The sequence below is a fragment of the Choloepus didactylus genome, chromosome 9 (assembly GCF_015220235.1).
Source record: "Choloepus didactylus isolate mChoDid1 chromosome 9, mChoDid1.pri, whole genome shotgun sequence".
Classification (NCBI taxonomy): Eukaryota; Metazoa; Chordata; class Mammalia; order Pilosa; family Megalonychidae; genus Choloepus; species Choloepus didactylus.
This window is the reverse complement of record NC_051315.1, coordinates 83,308,086-83,333,490: the sequence shown is the minus strand read 5'-3', so window position 1 is coordinate 83,333,490 and position 25,405 is coordinate 83,308,086. Positions and strand designations below refer to the sequence as shown.

Genomic DNA, 25,405 nt, shown 5'->3' with positions numbered 1-25,405 from the left:
TGCATTTGACTTTTCTTTTTCTATTAGGGGAATTAGAGAGGCCAAGCAGAAAATATGGGTGAAATAAATTAAAATGTATTAAAAGCATATAAAATGTGTTTATTTTGAATTTGTTTCAATATTTAACATCACAATTTTACTTTACAGTTTTAACGTAATCCAGAAGTTGAGTTATCGACAGCGTAACTTGAATGTGGTGCTAAACAACCACTACTGAGTTTTTCTTTATTTTCTTGAGTTTCCAAATTTAACATAAAAGATATGGAACTGAAATCTGATAGAAGGAAAAATTTCAATTATATAACATTGATGACTTACCTAAAATGAAGTAAAATAAACAGACTGATAGGACAGAATTCTGAAAGCAACATTTGCATTCCAGTTTTTGTTCTATTGTACATACATAAATTTGCTATCTTCTTTCTGTTAATATTTGACTGTGATGGCTACATAACAACTAAAGGCTCCTTTTTACATAAAGGGATCTTAATTTATGTTTTTAACCAAAATAGTCTTTATGTGTCAGAGCTACAGTATATTAATTACTTCTTGAAGTAAGCAACAGGAAAAAAATGACAACTGTTTACTGCTTATGATTGTTGTGCTTCACTGAGCATGTTCAGCCATGAATGAACAGAATAAGAGGAAAATTAAGTTAAGCTGATGAAGTTTTCAGAAAAAATATTGGCAAAAGTTGAGAAGGACATTACTATAAGATAGATGTTTATATGGAGAGAAGATAAAGCCTTATTCCTCTTGGAAGAAAAACAAGTAAATCTCTCAGAGAAAAGAAAATCCAAAACAGATTTTTTTTCTTTGTTCAGTGTGTAAGGGCCAAAGAAAGAAAAGTAAGACAAGAAGGAAAGAAAGGAATACAAGAAGAAAATTAGTAAATATCAACTGCAATGCACTGTACTATAGATCCTATTTCCATACATATATATATATAACCAATTTTTTGATTCCTGAACTTCCTCAACAATTTTGTTTGGTTCTGCTCCAAGTTTTTTTGTTTTTTTCATCCTCTTTGTTCCAGTGATACCTGAGGCATGTTCTTGTTTTGGAAACAAAAGAGATCAATCCCAATCATGTAAGCCATATTTAAAGCCTCCATTGGTATCACATCTTCTCACAGTCCATGGCCACAGCAGGACACATGGCCAAGTCCAATGTCAGTGGGTAAGGGAATTGTACTTCATCCTAAAGTGGAGAGGGAAAGGATGATGATTTGATGGACCGTACAGAATTTATCACGTTAGCAATAATTATTCCAGTTTCAAACATAATTTAACCAAAATTTGGATTCAGTGGCTTGCACAATGTTTCACAATTAGCAAATAACCAAAAATAATCCAAGCAGGATTCAAGCACATTGCTATCTGATTCTATTACTTATTACTTACGTTCTTAATTATTGTGTTATTTTGAGCTCTAATCCACTTTTGATTGTTTGGTCATAACCATTGTAAACACATACTCACATATACACCAAAATATAAAGCAGTATTCTCTGGATTTTTAATAAATGATGTTTTCTCATTGTTCCCAAATAACTGATATCCAATGTTCCTTGCAAGATACCAGAACTACTTCTTGATGCTGTAAGAAATTTAAACTATAACCAGTCCAAATTTACTGTTACATGTTCTTACCCATTCTTGAATTCTCTGCAAGAGAATATTGGCCTAAATATCGTTAGCCTGAAATTATAAATAGGGTCGTCAGTATATACATATCTGTCTTTTTTGGATTTTGTATCCTGAATCCATATATATAGACAAATTTTAAACATTTATTGAAGGGACATAGGATGTGCCTGATACATATTAGGAAAATGATTTTAAAATTAGTAAATTCATTAAGTGTATAAAAGAGGAGTTAAAAATCATTTTATAATGATATAAGTTAGTTAATGTAAAAACTGAAGTATAAAACAAGCAGCTGATTTTAACTACAGGCATGAATTCATATATGTTATATAAATTTCAGAAGTGTCAGACAAGTCAACAGTTTAATTAAAACAGCCCTGAATTAGTTGTCACAGATTTTGTCCCAGTTCTGTCGTTAACAAGCTTGAGTATCACTGGTCGAGTCACAGTGCTTACCTTAAGCCATAGCTTTCTCATCAATATATTTGAAAGGAGGTTGGTTTGTATTACCTGTCTCTTTTTGCAGTATATATTTTCACGCAAACTAAAAATTTCAATATAAAAAGCTAGGTTTTAGGGAATGAATTATTAAAGTACCAGCATCAACTAACTTGAGTAAGAGGGGTATATACATGAGAAGTCAGACGTGCAGAGCTATACCAGTTACTAGTTATTAGAGTTGTGTGACACATGTACTAATGATGATGTAGGAAGGGAAAATACAGAGTTAGCATCATAATTTTTATCTCCTATGGGGCACTACTAGATTTGTATAATAATCTCTTCAAGGATATGAAAGAATGCTAGACGTGTGCAATCAACATCTCAATATAAAGAATTCAATGTCTCAAAAGAATATTTGTGATAGATCAAGGCTATGAGTCAGGTTAAATAATTTGCAAAGAATCCCTTTGTATCATTTTTTCCCCAATTTCAAAAATCAGTTTGGTGTTTCTCTCTGACTAGGACTTCTTTCTTTCAAAAGAAGCCTCTTTCAGATGAGTAATAAAATAACAATAGCAACAAAAATATATTAATAATAGAGGGGGATAAGGTGTACAGGATGGTTAAGGTGTTCTTTATTTCTTTATTTTTATAAAAAAAGAAAAAAGAAGAAGCCTCTTCGAGGCATAAGTATTTCTTGAATTTCAAATGAAATATTGACCAATATGAAGAAATTTATATTATTTCATTACTGTGTATATCTTATTCTGCTTGGACATTTAAGAAAGACCAACAAATACAATTTTGGTCATCACTCAAATATTCATTTTAATTTGCAAAAAAGGAGTAGTTACAGAAGTGGTGATGGTAATAAAGAAATCATCTGGAATTTTGATTTTAATGGGTGCTATTTTTGTTAAAAATGACAACATTTTGATACAACAATGTAAATCTAAATGTTTAAGCGAGTTCCTTAATCAGCCTCATTTTTACAGTTTCCCAAATACAAAGATTCATAAAATGACACCTCACTTTGTCCATAATAGTACCAATTTGCCAAGCTACAATTGAGGAAACTACTTTTATTCACTTTAAATTTTTAGAATTATTTAGTAAATATGTAATTAACGTGTTGAATAATACTGCTTGCACAGTTTTATCTTTAATGAAGACAACCTAATATTGAAGGATATTCCTTCCTCTCTTTACATTTGTTCATCAGAAGCCAGCAGCCTAAATGGAAACCTTCCTAAACCCATAAGAAATAAATTATACTGCTGCCCTGTATGTGCATATCTTTCCTATTTTGCTGATTTGGCCAGGAATTTAATTTATGACTTGAATTTTCCAATTTAATTTTCCCTTTAAACTCTGGTGCCTACCCTATCCACTAGTGCATATTTCCACCCCTTTCCCCATGTATAACCTTAACCCAAATTCACCTGTCAGTGCTTATTGATCAATATTTATAAAAGTTTTATTTGAAGGTAAACTGTTCTAAGGGACTGGTTTGCTGTTATCTGCAATTATACATTATTCTAAGTAAGAGGAATTTTCAGAGGTACTAGAGAGTACCCCCCACCCCCATTTCACTAGATGACATCCAATGATAATAGCCTTCACATGATGGGAAATTAATTGAGAAAGCATTTCTGCCCTGCCATAATTTTATCATCCATTCTATTGCTGCTATTAGCAGGAATCCATAACCCCATGGGTGTTTCAAGTGATTCTCTTTTAGCAGAGCTAACAGTCTGGAGGTCATACCGTTAGCTATTCCCATCAGCCGAGTGTCAAATCATTGTCAAAAAGAAATTACTGGTGTATTCATTTTTTTTAGCTTCTAGCCTTGTGCTGTGATGTTTGAGATGATTTGTAGAGAGCCATTGGGGGCAAAAAGAGTGCTGGTGGCCAGTGAAGTCTTCTTCCACGTCAGCAGTTACTAGAATCGTTACAAGTTAACTTGGATGTGTGAGGCACCACCTTCAACTGAATTAACTAACTTTTTAAAAGGGCTAGAAAATCCTGGATTTTAATTCCTGTTGGGCATATTTTTTCGTTAACTCAGTGACACCACAGAGATGATTGGAGTCACTTGTGATGTTAAATGTGACTATTAAGGATCAGTATCCATATTGAAAAATATACAATTATGCACAAACAATAATAAAGCTTATTATATTAATGGTTTGTTATCATGGGCTCTGCACAAAATGCAATGATTTTCATATGTGCATTTTAGATATTTTACATGTAGTTTACATGTACAGACACACACACAGCGAGGTATGGATAAAATTCACAAGCAGAAAGAGGAAATTCTTATTCTGAGATCTTTAAAATTTATTGTTTCTACCTGCTATGTTTTTCCTTTGATCTGGAACAAAGCAAGCCTTAATGTCTAAATATCTTTCTCTACCTGTTTCCACAATGATGCATTGAAGACAACAGTGATTTTTTCCACATACTTTCATTAAATACAATTTAGTTAAAAGTGTCCATGTTTGGAGTTTGAGTAGATAGCCTGTAGGCTATAGTTTGTGTTTTCCTCATAATACTTTTTCAAGAAGATAGTGTAAAAAGGGCCACTTTTATCTTACCTCCTTCTGGTATTTAAGTATATGGGAATAATTACTGTAATGTGATATTTTTAATGCCATATAAGAAGACTTTATGTCCGTCTTCAATCTTGTATATTTGAGAAAATGAGGTACTACTCTTACAAGCTCAGGCATACAAGTCAATAAACTTTCTAAAATCTTTCACGCATATTTTCATGACTTTAACAAGCTTATCACAAAATGACTGTGCCAAGACTGGAACTTCCTTCTTTCAAGTGGAATTTCTTAATCAATGGGAGTATTGAACTCTTGTAAATATGATATACACATTTATAGACATATAACATTTTTCTTATAAGGCAAGGATGGAAAATAAAAATAATGAAAATCTAATAACAAGGAATATATAGTAATACAGATATTATTTATTTTAGCTAAGGATTAAAAGGCATTAATTTCCAAAATCAGGAAAATGTTCTTCTAGGATTTAAAAATAAATGTACATAACTGGATCCATATATCCAGAGACACGTCTTTTAGAAGAAGGTCGTTGCTATCTACAACATTTATAATTTTCTCCTAATGGTCCATATGGATCTATCAGTCATGAATTTGTCATCTTCTTGAACATATTCATATTTCTGTCAGCACATCCTCCATGTCTCTTAATATTTGTTTTCTGTCTTAAAGCATAAGATTATAAAAGGCAATTTAAAAATAAAGATTGCCTACAGATAAATACTCAAATTTTTGCATACTGAACATAAAGGCAAAGTTAAATGTGCCTCTAGACCTTTTTATAAGTAAAGTATATGCTCTAAGTTTCAAATATAACAGTTACTGTGAACTAGAGTGTTTACTGGTTTAAAAGTCACCTGCTCATCATTATTAAAATTCTGTGATACAAGCAAGAACAAATGAAAGGCAAATTCTAAAAAACAAAATACCTCTTTTTAAAAATATTTCAAGTAATAAATATCTTCAGTTAAGTACTTTGTGACTAATTTATTTTTGAAATTTCAGGCAACTAAAATAGTGTCCAAGTTGTTAAATCTTGATTATTATTAGAGGAAGATATTTTGCTCTACATTTAATCATAATGATTCCAGAACCCAGTCTGAAAAAATGAAAAATTTGTCCAGAAAGTAATACAATGATGAAAACCATTATTAAGTGATAGAGCATCAGGCTATTATATTATTGGACAATTAAGCTTAAAGTGTATCAAGTACACATAATTTCAGGTAGATTTTAAATAATTTACAAGGAGAAAATGCTGCAGAATCATAAAAATCGGAAATTTATTTGAATTGAAGCTATATTCATTTTCATTTTACTTTTAGAAATCCAGAACATATTGCATTCAGGTTAAATACATACACACACACACACACACACACACACACACAAATATATATATGTGTGTGTGTATATATATATATATGTATGCAGTAGTTTTTTGTTATTTTACCTGCTTATATTCATCAAATGTCATGACATTTTGGATTTAGGAAACTAATAAATTTGAAATAACTTGTTAATTCTTAGTGAAAATTCTTATCTTTTTTTCATTATAATTATGCTCTAAAACATTGCCTCTCATGCATTACTCAAAAGCCTTGGAAAATATTGACTGAAATTTGTAAACACAGTCTATTATTTTTGTGTGATTTTGTAACCTCATGCACATGCAGATACTTACCTACTGTTAAGCAATAAAACTTTGGGGGAGTTATTTCTAAAAGGGGTATGAATTCTTGCCCTTGACATACAGATTTGCTTTTCGTTCTGACATTTAATGGACTTTAAATACCACTTTAATAAAATGATTATCCCCTTTTACTTATGTCATTGAGATAAGTAAATGAATTAACATTTTTTGAACTAGAATAAAATTATGTGTATGATTAAGGACATTTAAAAATCATTTCAGTATTTAGTATAGAATTTTAATATATGCGTTACTCATATACCCAATTTACACATTTAATACCCAAATACCCAAATATCTATTTAATACCCAAGTTAATGCAGCTGCATAACTTTTCTCTTAAACTTTACATAAGGTCAGCAAAAAGAAAAATAAAACTCTCACTCAAAGAAAGTGATCTTTTATGAGTATACCTTGCTCAAGATTAGTGTTAACATCATGTTCCTGAGAGGCTGAACCTTTGCTTTGAATTGCACATTGTAAAATACCCTGTTTAAAAAAAATATTTGCATCATGTTTATTAGATTTTTCATTTGTTCCTTTCTAACTGTGTTTTGCTCTGTCAACTGTTTGTTAAAAGATTTCCCTTGAGAGAAAATTGAGCTTCCTAACCGTGCTCATAGATCACGGTGTGAATACAAGCTGCCTCACTCCGCTTGGCAGGCAGGAATACCCGTGAATAACACTGCAATATAATTGGCTTCAGCTCTGGTGTTGTCCCCTGAAATTGCTTCATTCCTATATTGCCTGACCTACGCAGCAAGGACGTATTTTAAATTCAGACTGCCTTAAATCGCTGTATCACAGCTTTTTTATAAACCTCAAGTGTTACTAAGGTGACAAAAACTGCTTGTTTTTCAAAACATTCTGTGTGTTTTGGAGAGAAGTATATATGAAGGTAGTTACTTGAATTACAAAACACCGAGAGTACTGTTAAGTACATTTGGCCTATGAATAATATCCACTGGGTTTTGTGCCTGTTTACATCCAAATTGTGTAAGACTGCTGCATTCATTATCAAAAGTCAAACTGTTCTTTCTTCCTTATTAATTGAAGCATCGGTTATTGCTTATACTACTCATATACTAAACGTGTTTTGGATATGGTCCTTGGCCAGATTTCAGAGCCGATGGTTTTAGAACGCAGAAGATGCACTCCCATCCTGATTAGCTGGTTCCCCACGATATCTGGGGAAGGGGTGGGTGGAAGCAGCAATTGGTAATTTTTCAGCTCATTAGGTGCATATTCATTTTAATGGGGCATCAAAGTTTAAAACTATAATGCATTCTTCTCATTTAATCCACCAGAGAATATGCATAGTAACCACATGAAAGCAGAAAGGATTTCAACACTTTGAAGCGGCATAAGCAGGTGTCATCTTTCCCTTTAGGCAGAATGGAAACAGAAACTTGATTAGTCTAATTCTGCCACAGTAACCCCCTTTGCTACTCTCTCACCATCCAGAGTGGATGTATAGCAGTGCATCACCTCAGATATAACATGAATTGAATTGCCCTCACTCACATTTTTACAGGGTAGGGGTGGAGGGAAAGAACAAGAACCTAATTCATATTTCTCAAGTAATATTATTTTCTCCTGTTACAGTAATTTTATTCATTCTCTCCACTCACATTTATTAGTACCCCCCCCCACCCTTTTAGCACTAAATACTCTGGATGGCGCAGAGTATCAAAATTCAGAATCTACTCTGTCGTAGACTAATATCCTATTCTAGCCTCACAATATGAAAGAGTATACAATAGCACTTCTGCATTCTATCTGAAATTACTCTGCAAGATTTTAAACAAATATTAGATTTTCCAATTTAACTTCTCAATCTAAACTTAACTGAACATCTGATATATCTGTCATTTAAAAATTATCTCTTGCATACTTGTTTCGTATGCTCAGAAGGCACAATGCCCAGGGGCCACATAGTAGGGGCCCTTTAATACATGTACAGAACAAATTGGGACAAGTTCATATGAAACTAATACTTTATTAAGTATTTTCAAGCCTATAATTTTTAATTTAATATTTGTTGATGAGGTTAATTTATCAGATTCTTATAATACGTTTGTAATGGCTTAAAAAGTTTAGTTGGTTAAATTTGAGCTCAATACCTGTACTATTTATTACCTTTGCCTGAAATGTCTTGATGTTAAGAAAGCAGTCTGAAGAGTGCATCTTGAAACCACTTTGTCTGGATATTATTCTTAAGATCATATATTCCTCATAGGCCATATATACTTTGTAATATGTGGCACATACATTTAATTTGATCATGTTCATTACCTTATGTATGCATTATTTATGTATTTCCAAAAAGGAAAGTAGGTCCTAAAATAAAAAGGGCAAGTTGTGAGGCCAGAATAGGATATTAGTCTACAGCAGAGTAGAATCTGAGCCCTCCTTCCTTATGTTTTTCCATTCAAAGCCTCACTTACTTAGATTTACATCTAATGATCTGAGTAAATCAGTTGAAACTCAAATTTGAATTAATGATAGTGTTAGAACATTACTAATTATTCCAAAGGAAGAATATAAGAGATCTCCAATTGATGGAATACGAAATAATGTTTTTGCCTGGCATAACTCCAGGCATGTTTTCTTAATCCGTAAGGCTAGAGACACTTCCTTTCTTCGTTCTACCATTTATATCAAGTAAACCTTGGCACAATTTCGCATACACCTGAGCTCTTCCCCACTTTAGCAAGAGATTGTGCATCTTAGGGAACTCAGTAAAAATGAAGAGTCATCTTCTAGGGAAGTAGGAACATTTTTACAGTGAGTTGTTAACCACCATATTGTGAAAAGAGAATGGGAGCTGTTTCACTATATGTACTATGTGACCATATTTTAATAATTAGTTTTCCTGAGATAGAAAAACAGAATAATAGTGAGAAACACTTACAAAAGTGAATTAGACAATAATAGCCTCATTCTTTTTTGAAACACTTTTTGTTTGCAACCATCATAATAAAGAGCAAAGTCGCTGCCAACTTGTTTTGTTATTATTTTTGAAATGTGTGCCCTTTATATTGCTAGTGTAAAACAAATTATATTAATTCAGTAACACACTTGAATTTTTGCTAAGAACGTCTTGAAAAGTGGTTTTCAAATTTATGTAATATTATTAGGTTACTGCTTTTATGATTCAACAGTGTGAAATCTAAAGTTCTAAGATCATTCCTTACCCCAACCATTCATTCACCTAAGCTCAGGTCCCATATATCTGGAAGCCACATTATCTCAGATATATTCAAAACATTTTATTTTCCCAAGGTCAGATTCTTTCCCCAAAGTCCCCAGATTTGACATTTGAATCCAAGCTCTGAAATTTAATCGCTAATGTGACCTTGAGCAAGTGATTCTGTTTTCTCATCTATAAAAGGGAGACAATGATAACTACTGTACAGGGCTGCTTATTAATTAAATAAGTCAATATATGTAAAGCACTTAGAACAATGTCAGCACCTGGCAAAGCTCTGGATAAGTATAATTTACTATTTATTATCCGACCTAGAGAACTCATATCCACCTTTGACTTTTCCTTCTTCTATATCCCATGAATCTAACCAAAAACTTGGCGTAAATAAATAAAAACCCTGTTATTTCCTACCATGACTTAGGTTCATCTCCTGTCCTCTCTATTACAAGCTCTATTCACTTTATACCTTTATATATTAGGCCAAAGTCTTACCACCTTCCACCAAAGAATCTGTGTTGCATAACCCTGCCAGGGCAGTGTATTAATGACATCTTACATCGTGACATCATCCCATTTAAAACTGAGAATTGTTCACTATTTTCTACAGTGCCACATTACACAATTTTGCCTGGCTCACAAGCACATTCTAATTTCATCCAAAGACCCTGATTTTTATTACTCCTACTTTTGTAGGCAAATAACAGGAAACACAAATCAACCTGGCTTAAACATATTAAACATATAAATTTCCAATGACTTATAGGGCTCAATTTAAAATCAGTAGATCCAGAGGCTCACAATATGATAAAGTTCTTTGTCTCATCCACAGTACTCACCTCATCCTAAACTGCTTCTTCATATGAAAATAGGATGACCTCATGCTTCCCTGTTTATGTCTTTCGCTGAAGCGCCAATGTAACTGCCATTCCTTTCACTGGTCAGGCAAGATGTTTGGGATTACCATGACTTTCCATATTATCACCTGGGGTGGAATAGATGGTGGGAATTCAACCACAGTGTTTACTAAAGGTGCTTGACATTTACTAAATTCATTCCGAGTAATCAAAAATTAAAAGTCTGTCTGCCTTGCAAATTTGTAAGGTGGAAATTGATCAACTTAGAGCAATTGAGCTCCTGCAATTGGTCAAGTATGACTTGGGTACTTTCATATTTCTAATGAGATTTTAGAAGACGATTATTACGAGGCAATGAGAGATCCAAGATTTAGTACCAGTTTTACCATTCATTAGTAGTTTGAACTTGATAATGATACTGTCTTAGCTGCCAGGGCTGCTTCTATAACAAATACCACAGACTAGTTTGCTTAACAGGGGTTTATGGTCTCATAGTGTTAGAGGCTGGAATTCCAAAATCAAGGTGTCTGCAGAATCATTCTTTCTCCAAAGTCTGCAGTATTCTGGTGGTGGCTCAAGAGCAATCCATAATTAAGTCTTGAGTTCCATTGCATGGCCTCTTCTTACTGTATCCTCCTCTTACTACTGCTGTATCCAAATTTCCTCTGCTTGTAAAGACTCCAGACCTATTGGATTAAGGTTCACCCTGATTTAGTTTGGCTTCGTCTTAACAGGATCTTCAAAGGGTCTATTTACAAATAAGTTTACATCCCCAGGCCAGGTATTAAGACTTGAACGTGTCTTTGTGGGGGATGTGATTCAATCCATGGTTTAAATCCATAGAAGTTATCCCCACTCACCCTGGAATTAATCACAGAACATGTTTGACAAGATGTTTTTCATATTAGATGAGAAAATGCATATGAAGTGCTTAGTCTAGTGTTTGGTACATAGTAAGCTCATGATGAGTCTTATTTATATTTTCAAAATAAATAAAATATAGCCAATTAAGGAAAATGTGAAAATGTCTTCTAAATTAATGAGAAATCTAATTGTGAACTATTTAATTGATTTAGGATTATAAAATAAGTCAGTTAGCAATGTGTTTCCCAGTGAAAAACATTGAGAAACATTTTATTAGTGTCAAGTATGATTTGTAATGTGTAAATTTTGCATTTATTTGTTTAAAAACGGTGATTCTAATTATAGCAAAAACTCCTGTAGTCTCAGGAATTTGTTTCCCTTGAATTGAATAAGCCAGTTGAAACTTTCCACGGTAGTTTAAAATATTAGACTAATGCTGTTAAAATTATTTATACATTCTATATTATGGGTCTGAATTCATGCGGTTACAGTATATCCATTTAGCCTACTGTTAGTCACGGCTCCACAATTTAGACTTAGTCAACCTGAAACATTGATCAAAAAAAAGTGAACCTATTCTTCATGGTTTTCCAGCAATACACATCTAGGGTGCATTGCTTGAAGCTCTGATTCTGTGCATCCTTAAAGGATTTCTTCTGACCTCCTGCTTGAAGTTTTTCTCTTCAATTCCAAATTCAAAAGCTCCTCAGGAATCCTGCTACAAATCACTAGCCCAGCAGTATTTCATTAAACATCACCTCAGCACAGGCAAAGACATTGTGATGGAATATTGTCCTCTATTTATATGCATTTGTTAGAGCTCATAGCTGATAGTGTTCAAGCAGATATATTCAAAGTCAGCAGATACTTCACTTTTAAAGACAAAGAAGAGGTCTGACAGTACCACTACTTCATAGATATTTACTTTAATTAGCAGCTTGATGGCTCCTTAAAGTCACTCTCCCCACAAAGGAAAAGTGACTCTGTTTCCAGCTCTGTGTGTGGATTCAAAAACTCCCGTGATGTGTGTGACTACTATGGAGCAAGCTAGCCCTTAATGTCTATGTCTTTATCATCCACATAGAACTTTACTGTAACTTGGCAAAGTAAATATGAATTTTATCTTCTTGGGCAAAGATATTAAGAGGACAGAAATAAAAATTTACCAGGTCTTTGAATATTGTTCTTGGGATGTTGGTTTATCTTTTTATACTGTTGAGTTTCCTCACTTCTAGAAAATGAAAGAAAATATACCCAGAATTCTAATGGAAACTTGAAGTAGGAAGGGTCATTAATGACCATCCATTGTAAACTCGTCCTTTTTCAGATGGAAAACTGAAGCCCATAGCCGCTTGCTTAGCATTACACTTTAATATTGTTAACACAGATATAACTCTTGTTGTGTATCAAATAGGGAAAAGTCTTCCATGAATGTATTTTGAAATGACATGATCATGAAAACAGACAAGACTATAGCTAATCTATCTTTCACAGTTGGTGACACTAACAAAGGACATCTAAGAAGTTTTTTTATTTTCTTTTTGGGTAAGTTTACAAAAGACAAGAATGCAAAACTTAATAAAAACACTTAAGGGCATGGAAAATATAAAATTAAAATATACACAAAGTATGGTTTAAATTAGGCAATCTTTGAAATGGAAAGAAAAAATATGTATTTAAAACCAAGATTGACTATAGCTAGTTTTGCTTTCTGGGGGGGTTGTGGGGTAGAAGGACACAGTTTATATCAGTGAAAAAGCAAATCCTGTCATGCCCTTCTTCTTACAGCACTTTTACGAGAAAGAGAAAGGCTGAAACAGAATAGATGGTGTATTATTTACCAGAGGCATTGAGATTTTGGAAATATAAAGAAGAGCAGAAAGCTACATATCTCTGCATAGAAATGTAGAGGGTACTTTCTGGGGGATGTTAGGGAGAACAAAGAGGAGATGGGAAAGAGCTGAGCAACTGTGGTTGGAAGCCAAAGTCACAGTCTAATTTTGAGTTGTGTTTCCATGATATGAATATGTACCATCTCCCAAACCACTAGTTAAGTCTGCCTCATACTCAAATGTGTGTGAATGCCTGTTGGTGAACTCAAGGTAAAACGAATAACTACTATTTCTGAGTGGCAGAGCAGAAAGAAAGAGATAGACTTCAATGGTGAGATGTGAAGGACTTTGCAGATGAACAAAAGGATAACCCTGAAAAGTAACAGGAATGAAAGAAAAGTTGACTCATTGGGGCTTTGTTTCCTAGTTTTAACACTTTTTTGTCACTTTCTGTTTTCCTTCCTCCTTTCATCATCAGTCCATGCATTGCAATACACTGGGGCAGACACTGTGGATTTGGTCCATGCTTCTCCTTCCTCTAGTCTTTCCCTTTAACCCTGTTTGATATTTATTGCTGTTATTATTGTGGCTGAGGTATTGTAAAGCAAATATGCCTTCCTATCATTTCACCAATAAATATTTCCATATGCCTGTTTCATAATTAAGAACATTTCCTTAACAAAACTACAAAATCAACAATTTCTTATAAACATCACATAAAACTCAGGCCAATTCAAAATTCCCAGTTCTCCAAAAATGAAATTTGGAATCAAGATCCAAGAAAGGATTACTCATTATATTTGATTGCAATATCTCTAAACCTCTTTTAATCTAGTTTTATGTGGCCCACCCTTTTTCTGTATTCTCCATGATATTGAATTGTTGATAAAACCTGGTTAGTTGTCCTATAGAATGCTCTGCATTCTTAATATATGTAATTGTTGCTTTTTGGTGTATTTATTATAAACTAGAAGTTAGCCTAACTTTCTATTGATTAAATTCAGGTTCAACTTCCTGGTGAGAATATTTAATTAAAAAAAATAGATAATTCTATTGTGGATACTTCATCATGTAGCACATCAGGAGTCACCTGACATCTAGTGATGTCACTAATCAAGAAGTTCATGTGAGGTAATCAAGAAAATACTTTTAAAAGGTACAAGCCTTTTTCCTTGACCCTATGCAATTCAACATCCTTCCTCCTTTCTTTTGGGAATGCTGCATGATGTCTGAAGTTTCAACAACTATCTTGCCATCATGACGAAAAAATCCACAGGCAAAGTGAGAAAATTAAAAAGGTGTGGATACATTATAGCTTTGCAAACACACAATCCAGGGCCAGTCTAACCTTTGATTCATTGTTGTGTAAAAGAATGACTCCCTTATTTGCTAAGCTGTTGTTACATGAAATTTCTGTCATTTGCAACTAAACACAAGTCACCCTTTTTGCACATTCCTCCTTAGCAACCCTAGTGCTGTAATCACAGCACAGCTGTCCTGATTGGATATAGTCAGCATCTGTTCTAATTACTCAATGGCCATACCATACCATTCTCTTCAGTATAAAGACTTCAAATCCAGTCTCTGTGCCTCAGTTATTAATTCATAAAATATGAATATCTTAGTGCCTACTTCATAATTTTGAAAACTGCATAAAATGAGGTAGGTAAAGTATTGTAGATAAACAATAGCATCTGGTATATAGTTAAGTAGCAAAGAGTAAAATCTGTAACTCTATGCCCCTTGTCCATCCAGATCACTGAAAAAAACCGTCAGCATGAGGTAGGAACTGGTATTTATCATCACCCAAAACCTCAGAATCATTTTGCTTGTGAGTTACTACTGAATAATCATCTAAAGTACTCTCTTATGAAGATATTATTACCCATAATTTTACATAGGAAACATTTTTTCATGAAAAAAAAAACATTGTGAAGCAGAACCAGAGAATGAAAGAACAGTAAATTATATGTTAATATCAAGACAGAATTCCAACAAAAGGGGGTAGGGAAACTTATTACAGCAGCTCAGTAGATATATTTCACCAACAGCTAGGTCCTTGTTTGTTCACCATAAATTTGTATATTAAAGACAAGGCCAATCTAAATATGTAGCACAGCTGTGACACAGGTAGAGGTGATAGGTGGGATTCTAGAATTATTAACATGGCTTAAGGAACTTAAGATAAAACAGTATTCTGAGAAACATCTTAAGTCTACTAAAAGCTGACACATCAATAAGCTGAATTTTGAAACTATAAGAAGCCTCTGGCTTGGCAGAAAAAAAAAGCAGATCTAGGTCAAATCCACATTAGGAACACAAACAGTTTAGGAGACAGTAAAACATCTCTGCCTTTCAGGGAATCACAGCAAAAGGGCTCTGAAAGGGAAGTGCTCAGACCTCGGAGGTGTTTAAAACACTATGAATGAACACAAAGGAAGTAATAACTTGGCAAATGAGATTGTCCTATAAATTACAAAGTATAAAAAAGGTGTAACAGAGATCTGACTTCCAGCATGATGGGAATGAAAAGGTCGACAAATCTGCTTGCCAAAAAGCAACTATAAAGCTGAACAAAATGTTCAAAATGAACCATTTTAGCACTCTGGAATTTGACCAAAGGTGTACAACAAACTGAGAAGTGTTTATTCATGAAAATTAATGAACGTTGGGTAAGAACAGTGCAGGTCTGTGGTGCTCTTGCCCAGAGGTGGTTGCCTTTCACCCCACCCCCAGCCTGAGCTTTGCCAGCGTGGCTCTTAGACCAACACACAGCACACTGGGAAAAGTAGTAGCTGTGCCACCAGAGGACACTCACTCAATCTGAAAGGTTGTCAGTTAAATTGTTAATTTCAGTGGCAAGCGAACAGGTTGGGTCATGGACAAACTGGGGATTTAACTGACCTTTCCAGGAGATGAGATAGAATAGGAGGCTTGAGAAGCTCTCCATATATCCAGGCTCTACTGGAAGCTAGGTTCATGGCTGATGTGACAAGACTGGACCATACCACGCATACATATTTGGCCCATGGCACTGGCAGGGCTCAGTGAACACTCAGAAGAGTCATAAGAGAACCTGGTGAAACATAAAAGATGAGGCAGGTTTGAAAATGGCCTGAAATTTGAATGTACTCCTCAGTCCATAGACAAATATGTCAACAGAGGGCTGTAGCCCTACTAGCTTGAGGTATTTGAGTGCAACCTCTGACCAGTCACTGGATAATCTCTAAACTATGCTGGCATAGGAACCAAAGCTTAAAAATAAAGCCAACCAAAAACTTGAGCATAGATCATGGCCATACCTTTATGGGAGGGAGACATCAGAGATTTAGTTTAGTCAAGTTTATAAACAAACAGACAACAATAACCCAGGCTGAGGGGAGGCTGGAACCAAATTAAGAATGGCTAAAGTATTGTCCAAAATATCCAGAATTCAATTAAAAATCAACAAGAAATTGTGACCCAAACTCAGGAAAAAAATAAGCAGTTAATAGACACTTCCTTTGAGTGTCCAAGATATTAGATTAAACAAAGTCTTTAAAACTATTATAAATATGTTGAAATAACCATAGGAAACTATGCTCAATGAAAAAGATTAAAATATTTTTACATTAAAAAAATCAAATTAAAATGCTGGGGTTGGAAAATGCAATGACAGAAATGCAAAACTCACTTGAGGGGCTCAACAAAGGATTTGAAAAAGTAAAAGAAAGAGCAATAGAACTGATCCAATCTGGTGAACAGAGAAAAAATACTGAAGAAAATTAAAGTATGTCTCAGAAACCTGGAAAGCAATATTCGTTTTATCAACATATGAGTAATAAGAGTCCCAGAAGGAGAGGAGAGAGTAAAAGATGTAGAAAAAGTATTTGAAGAAATAATAGCTGAAAACTTTTAAATGTGATTAAAAAACAAACAGACCTTTATCTATAGATCCAAGAAACTCAACAAACTCCAAGTAGAAAAATACAAAGAGAGTTGCACCTGACATGTCTTAATCAAGCTGTTGAAAGTTAAGGACCAAAAAAAAAAAAAAATGAGAGTAACAACAGAAAAATGACTCAACATGTACGTGTGGAAAAACAATATAATTAAAGGCTGACCTCTCATCAGAAACTATGGAGGCCAGACAATTCAGAGTTCTGAAAGAAAAAAACAAAATGAAAAACTGTCTACCACGAATTCTTTGTCCATTTCAAAAAAAGAAAGTGAAATAAAAATTTCCCTTTACAAAAACAAGAAGAATTTGTTGATACTAGATCTGTCTTAAAAGAAATTCTATAAGAAATCCTTCAGGCTGAGAGAAAGTGGCATCAAATATTAACTCAGTTCTACATGATGAAATGGGAAGCACTGGAAATAGTAAATATGTGAGAAAATACAAATGACTCTTTTTTATTGAATTTCTTCTGTTAACTTCTTAAAAGACATGATTGCATAAAGCAATCATTTCAACACTCTTGGATTTCTAACATATACTGATCTAATATAGGATGCTAATAATATAAAAATGGAGAGCAGGGAGGAAGGAAGAAAAGAGAAAGATATAAACCAAAAAGAAATATGAGAAAAGAAGGGAAGGAAAAAGGAAGGATGAAAGAAAAGAATTGAAATGAAAATATAGACAGAAAAGAGAAAAATAGATATTTAAATTTAGATTCAAAAATCCTATGTAAGATAACAGCATAACAAATTTAGTGAGGTTTATTGTTGTTTTTGTTGTTCCTGTTAATAATGATTCAGTTTTTATCCTAGGAATGGAGATAACTCAGCTAAGAAAAGTGATTAATGTAAAAACACTATGTTAATAGATTGAAGAAGGATAAAAATATGTTAATTTCAATAGACCCAGAAAAATTATTTCACAAAATTTCAGAATTATTCCTGATACAAACTCTTAGCAAATTGCAACCAAAAAGAAATTTCTTTAAACTGTTAATCATATGTGAAAAAACAAAAACCACAATGATGTAACCTAAATTAAACATTACACTTAACTGATAAAATTTTGGAGGTATTGTCTTTTGAGCCAGTGGGGAAAATGACATATTCACTATCATCTCCATTTTCCAAATTGTTGCTGAAGTCCTAGCAACACAGTAAGATAAGAAAAAGAAATGGAAGTATAAATATTGAAAGAAATAAAACCATTGATACATCTATGATTGTGGTTATGATTTTTTTGTCTAGAAAATATATTAAAAAACTAGAGCTAATTAGATGGTTTAACAAAATTGATGGCAACATGATGAAAATGCAAAATCAGTAATGTAAAATATTATGTTAAAACCACATTTACAGAAGCAATAAAAATGTAAGGTATATTTGAAACAAATACGGAAGAATACAAAAATCTTTATGAGAAAATTACTGAGAGTCATAGATAATGCATGAGTGAGTAAATAAATAAATACATTATGTCTGTGGAAAGGAAAACTCGATACTACACAATTTTTCCCAAAAAATATACTAGCCAGTTTTGAAGAAGGAAAAAGTCATCCAGGGAAATGTACACAAACAGATATCAAGGTTTATGGTAAAGCCATGGTAATTCAGCATCTATTCACTTCAAGTCATATACATATATTCCAAAGGAACAGTACCTTGAAGCATACCCACACATGAATTGGACATCTACATATGGAAGAAGTATTGTTTCAAATCAAAAGAGATCCTACTAAAGATTCTATAAATCAGATAATTGATTATCCATTAGTGGAATAAATATAGATTTTCACCTCAAATTTTATATAAGGTAATACCCAGGAAAACAAAACTCTAAGTATTTGAAAACTAATATTAAAGAATATATTTCTGGTTTTTTTCTCTTAAAAATTTTTGAAATTGTAATTTCACTAACAAAATCATTAGTACATGAAAGAGAACATTAATAAATACAAACGTTAAGTGCCAGAACTGAGAGAAGATATTTGTAATGAATATAACTGGCAAGGCAGTACCCAAAAAATACAAAAAGAAATCATTAAGAAAAATGTCAAACAACTAAATAGAAAACATAAGTATGACATATAAACAATATACATGAGAGAAAACACAAATAGCCAGTAAAGAGATGAAAACGTGTCTAGCTTCACTGAGTTCTCATTTGTAAACAAAAATAAATTTTGCTAAACACATACCAGATTGACCAAAATAGATATATATTAAAATAGTAAGTATGGGAAGGTCAAATGGTTAAATAAACTGACTAAATTGCTTTCAAAAGCCATTTTCCTCAATTTTTTCCTTTTACAATAATTTTACTATGGAAATTATCAAGTACACAAAAGTAAAGATAATAACATGGCTAATCCCCATGTACACATTTCTCAACTCAACAATTACCAGCATTTTGCCAAATCCTATCATCTACTCCTCCTCACTCCCCCACTTCCTCTGGTTTTCCTTTGCGTATTTGCTAGAATATTTTAAAGAAAATACCATACCCTTTGTTATTTCATACTTTTCTATGCATCCCTGTTGAAATGGACATTTTTTATGCGTATCTATGACATCAACACTCAAGTTAAAAATGAAATAATTTCTTTATCTGAAATAAAGAGAAAAGTTGATGATTTAAAAAACTACAGATTTACTTAAATTTAGAAATAAAAGTACTAGACAACACCGAATTTTTGTGTATAAGATAAAAATCCCTAAGCATCTGAGCCATTATTAAATTTTAATCCATTCGCTGGCGAGAAGCTATTGGTTTAGAAGCCATCTATGACTACTGGGGCATATGCTAGCAAAGTAACAGTAATGGCTAAGCACTTACCCGAATACCCAGTTGTAATCATGTCCCTGTTTATTCAACAGTTAAATTTAAAATCGTTCATGGAAAAAAAAAATCTAAATCAACTGGTTACATGACTTGGATCTAGGACAGCTTGGGTAGATATGTGAATAATATCTTAAATTCTTACATCAATTGGGAGTGGACATGAAAGTGACTCATTAAACAGAAAAGGAAATAGAAAATATTCACCATTCAAAGTTACTCTAATGAGTTGTTTTTGAAGAGACAGATAATCCAGAGTGGGATTTGCTTTATAAAAACTAGAGAATTACTTACAGGAATGTTTAGAATGCTGAGCTCTAAATAAGCTGAACAAAACAACTGAGCACATGTCTTAACCAGATGCCTACCTTGTTTATTTTTATGAACAGCTATTCTACTGCCCAGTTTTTATGTACCGTTTTATTTTACATATGTGCCTGAAAGAGAAAGAGAAATGATTAAAAGTTCAACATTAACCATATTTAGCATTCTCTTAGCAGATCATGCAGTTTCCAAAATAAAATATTGTCACAGTACATATTCAACAGTTCAGTCACAGATTTTTCCAGAGAAAACTGGTGGAAATCATTATAGCCATGAAGCTTGTAATTCTGCATTGAGAGCTAATAAGAAATTTGATAAAGGTCATAAGGCTATTATCCCTAATTCCTGAAAAAAAAAAAAAAATTCTGAGCAAAAGGGAAAATAAACCAAAAACAAAATCTTCCCCACCAATAACAAACATGAATCAAAACATGAATCAAAATCATGAATCAAATTGGAGGGGTAAGTATCTTACATATAAAAATAAGTATCCAGAATATCTAGTGTGTTAAGTCCAAGGTTAGTTTAAACACATTTATATGTAACACAGTCCTATAGGCTGGAGCAACCAGATAATTTTACTACGCCTGGTCTGTCTTCCTAAATCATAAAATTCACAAGTTATATCACTCATTAAATTACTGACTATTACCCACATTGATTATTAACTGGCCAGGGACAGTTTGATTGACTCTGCTGCACCATAATCCATTTGGTCAGAAGCAGATAATCTTTGCAAAGAGTGAGTTTCCAAGGACTGTCTTTGCTGACAGGAGATGCCAAAACCATGCTGACTTGAAAATGACAAATTACCTTGGCAAGTCTACTTTACTGTGTTCTTCGCACAATTGAAAGATCTCCTAATGGATGATTCGCTAGTTCTGCTAAACCCTCAGCAAGGTTTTCTTTTCAGAAACGAAGCAGCTAATTGTACTTTTTACACCTTAGTAAAAATATAAATTTGGTAAATCAGATGAACATAGCCCCATGAAGTCTTGCCTCTATGTCATGGAATATGGTTGTGATTTTTAAAAAATTGTCATTGAAAGATAACATACATAAAGATAAGTGTAGATATTGTAAGTGCACAGTTGGTTGAATTTTCACAAACTAAAAACACCCTTGTAACCAACACTCGCAATAAAAAAACAGAAAAATACCATCACCGCAAAAGCCTCCTCTTGCTCCCTTCCAGTCACTGCCCACACAATCCTGCACTCAACAGCACTGATTAGGTTTGCCTGTATTTATACATTACATAAATGTACTCATGCAGTTTGGGCTCTTATGTATGACTTCTCTCCCTCAGCATCATTATACCTGCTCTTTCTGTGCCCCTTGATCATGTGCATTTGAATAGATGTTTTATTTTCCCTTCTGAATTACACCAGATACTTTCCAGACTCAGATCATACAGTTTCCAAAATAAAATATTGTCACAGTACATATGCCTCAAAAATATTTCTTTTGAGAAATCTGTTGGCAAATAAATTCACTACAATGATTCCAGTTTCTTGGATCAAACAAAAAGTTAACAGAATAAAGATCAAACTGAGTAGACATGGTAATGGTAAAAGTGCTGAAAATTGACAACTAAATCCAATATGTACACTGAAAAAGTGACTAAACAGTATAAATAAATAATAATAGTGGGCAATTTTAAAGGCTTTATGTACGGGTCATTGAGATCCAAAGTGAAACATTTTTTACTTGAGAACTTTGAAACTCCCAAAGTACTTCTTATTAATTTACACACACACACACACTTTTTGCAAGATAATAAATCAATGTTTAAACATCAAGGGAGTTACAACTTAATGTAATCAGAGTGAGAACCTCTGATCTATCTATTTCCAAAACTATATTGTGAGAACAAAAATTATTATTATCCAATTCAGTAATTGGTGAGTAAAGATAGAAAGGAGAAAAGAAGGATGGGTTCAGAAAGTTCACTTCCAAGTAAGTAAATACACAGGTTAATTTTGTGTTTCTTTCTTTCAGCAACCTTGCTTCAGTTCTTCACATTGTAAACCTTTAGAGTTGCTGGCAAATAAGTGATAAGATCTCATTTAATTCTAGAAATAAATATTTTGTCTTAAATTACAATGTCACCATATTTTGGGCAGTATTAATATTCTTCATTCCTACATTCTTTCAGCAGTCACATAATATTTATTGATCAACAAATAAGTCACAGTGTTAGATTTCCTGTGTCATAAAAGATGTTGAAGCCGCAGAAAATGAAAGAAGGGGTACATACACAGAAGATTCTTATGATAAGCAAATATATTTACAAGGTTCCTCATTATCAATGCGTGGTTTACCATATGTATCTAAAGAGACAGAAATAAATATAAATATAAATACGCACCCACCGAGAAGGCTTGGGAGAAGTGACCCACTTCCTCCCCAAAGCAATGAGTACACCTGAGCCCAGATCTTGGTTTCCAAATATATTCTTCATGAAAAGGAACCAGGGCTCTATTGAGAAATAGCTGATTACCATCCAGCGAAAGGAAGGACTCAGGAAATGGTAGGACAACTCTGAGACATACTTTTGTGCAAAAGTAATGAAGTGCTCAAAAAGTAATAAAACATGTCAAAAGGATACAAAAGCCAGCCTGAAAGAGTTCCCTGTGGCCAAACCTGGGACAATTTCAATATCAAAGTAAATAATGATAGTAACACATTATAAACCATTGAATAAAACAGGAATCCACGAGTCTATATTGATACAAATAAAGGAATACATAAACAGAAAGAAGAAAAAGCTTTCCCTTATAGCAGAATACCAAGCAATAAATGTAGAATGATATTTAAATTAAAAAAAAAAAAAAATCACCATTTGGCACTTTCATAGTCATAATTAATTTAGCCAATGAACATGAATGGATGCTAAACTAGTGAGTAAAAGATTGAGAAATGGAATACATATGTAGTCTCAAAGTACTTCCCCAGAAAATATTTATTAACTACAAAGTAAATAATAATAATAATAATAATTCCCTTTATGGTGGAGAAATCTAGCAATGCCACCTTAATCTTGTAGACTCGGTAAGGGTCAAGGTCATGAAATTCAAGTAAAGACTGAAGAACTGTTTCAAACTGAAGGATATCCAAGAGACTCAACTAAATGCAACGTGTGATCCTTGACTGGATCTCATTATTATAAAAGACATTTTTAGGGGAATTGGTAAAACTTGAACAGAGTGGGCAGATTTGATATTAATTGTTTCAATGTTCGTTTCCTGGCTTGGATGGTTATGCTGTGGTTATGCAGGAAAATGACCTTGTTTGTAGGAAACACATTGCAATTTATTCTCCAATAGTTCAAGAAAAAAGTTTTTAGTACTGTACTTGAAATTAGTTCAAAATAAAATAATAGAAACAAGCAAATTAACAAATAAAGTGAAATTTATTGTTTACAAGATAATTCTCAATCCTGGACAAAGTAGTTGTCAGAATATATAGATGCATAAATCCCATTGCTGTAGATTATGATTCAATAGGTCTGGATTATGATTTGGGAGTTTTCACTTATGACCAGGAACATGAAAACACGGACCGTACTCCACCACTCGCAAGTGGGTAACAGCAGCTATGATAAAAATTATAGCTGATCTATTTCATAATTTTCTACTTGCTAGTTTAAGACCTTGGGCAAATCGCTTCAACACTCTCATCTTTAAAGCCCTCTTCTCTAAAATGGGAATAATAATTCCTGCAGCATAATATTGCCGAACTTCTCACAGGAGATAATGCGGATAAAAACGCTGCAGAAATATAAGGCAACATTATAATGGAAGAAATTATGAGAAATTTGTCTCCTAAATAAAAGGAGTCAAATATTTACTATAACTGTATCATGTCACTAAAGCCGTTTTCTTCAACTGGATTCAAGTGCAGCTACACACTTCAGTGGGCCATTCTACAATCTCAGATGATACACCTGAGTGACTTTGGCTTTGGAACATATAATTTTAGAAACTAGCAAGCTAATTACTGAGAGACTCCCACAGCTTCTGCAAGTGTGAGACCTAAATGAAATCCCATTAGCAAGTTTAAAAATGGTGATATTTTTTATCTCAGTGGGTCCTCTATTAGGATTTTTTTGTGTGATCTCACACTGGGGGAAAAAAAAGAAAAGAAAAAAATGATGCACTGAATGATGAAAAAAATCTGGCCACCCACAAGTTTTTGGCCAACATGACTTCCACCTGGCTTCCCAATCAATTAAATATCCAGAAATTGCTGGTGCACAGCCTGAAGGTTGCTGTGCTCATGGCATGGCTAACAGGGCAGTGCTGGAAGGGGGCTAAGTTCATAGGCCTAGAATCAGAGACTTGAGGTCAAATCCCAGCCCCAGACGGGCAACCGTGGATAGATTTCTTATCTCCAAGTGCTGGCCAGCTTCTTAAGCTGTAAAATGATGATATGATGGTATAAACTTCATAAAGTTAAACAAATGAAGTATGTTAGCAATTATTATTTCTTATCAATGAAAATAGTCGCAGAAGTTCCCTTTCTGTCTTTTCTTTAACAAGTGTTAACCCTTATAAAATGGCAGGTGGAATTAGTGTCTTAGGAAAACACAGAAAGTTACTTTTTTGGCCTCGGAAAGTTACTAGCTAGTTGAATATTGCAAAAGTAAATAAATTAATAAAGTAATCTACTCAAAGTATAGTTTAGATTTGCCAACAATTCCTGAAGTGTTTTAAATGTTAAGTATTATCTGAAGCACTTTGTTGGAGTGTTAAGAGGTTTTTAAACATAAAAATACCTAACCCATAAACGAAATTATGCTATTTCCTTAAGACCCATCTGACAGAGAAGCAGTTTTTGCTTAATATATTTAGGAGGATTATGTTACATCATTCCCAACATGAAGAAGACAGAGAAGGAGAAGGAGAAGAAGAGGAATAACAACAAACACCTCTTTGCTTTGGGGACGGTAGATAACATAAGAACCCTTAAAAATAAGAGGAAAAAATCAGTTGAAGTATTTAGTGGCCTTCTGTCTCATATCAGAAAGTTAAAATTCCAAATACTCATACCATGGATTAATTCAGACTACTATGGTAGCTACTAGTCTTTAAATACTTGCTCCTTGGGCTTATTATAAATTCATTCACTTTCAAGATGAAAAATAAAAATCATTTAGGAAATTTCTATTT

General features: G+C 33.3%; 1 long non-coding RNA gene across 7 annotated transcripts in view; it reads right to left on the bottom strand.

Moving 5' to 3' along the window:
* Window positions 1–107: 107 nt before the first annotated feature.
* Window positions 108–25,405, bottom strand: part of LOC119544993 — a 73,980-nt gene continuing 48,682 nt past the window's right edge. For 3 of the 7 annotated variants that reach the window (XR_005218995.1, XR_005218994.1, XR_005218992.1), the window contains 6 exons: window positions 20,276–20,344; window positions 19,573–19,676; window positions 18,125–18,214; window positions 16,031–16,202; window positions 10,413–10,558; window positions 108–1,200 (listed from right to left, as the gene is read on the bottom strand). This is a non-coding gene — a long non-coding RNA (uncharacterized LOC119544993). Of the gene's footprint in view, window positions 1,201–10,412; window positions 10,559–16,030; window positions 16,203–17,229; window positions 17,269–18,124; window positions 18,215–19,572; window positions 19,677–20,275; window positions 20,345–25,405 lie in introns of all 7 variants that reach the window. The other 4 variants (XR_005218998.1, XR_005218996.1, XR_005218993.1 and 1 more) reach the window with 3 other exon arrangements.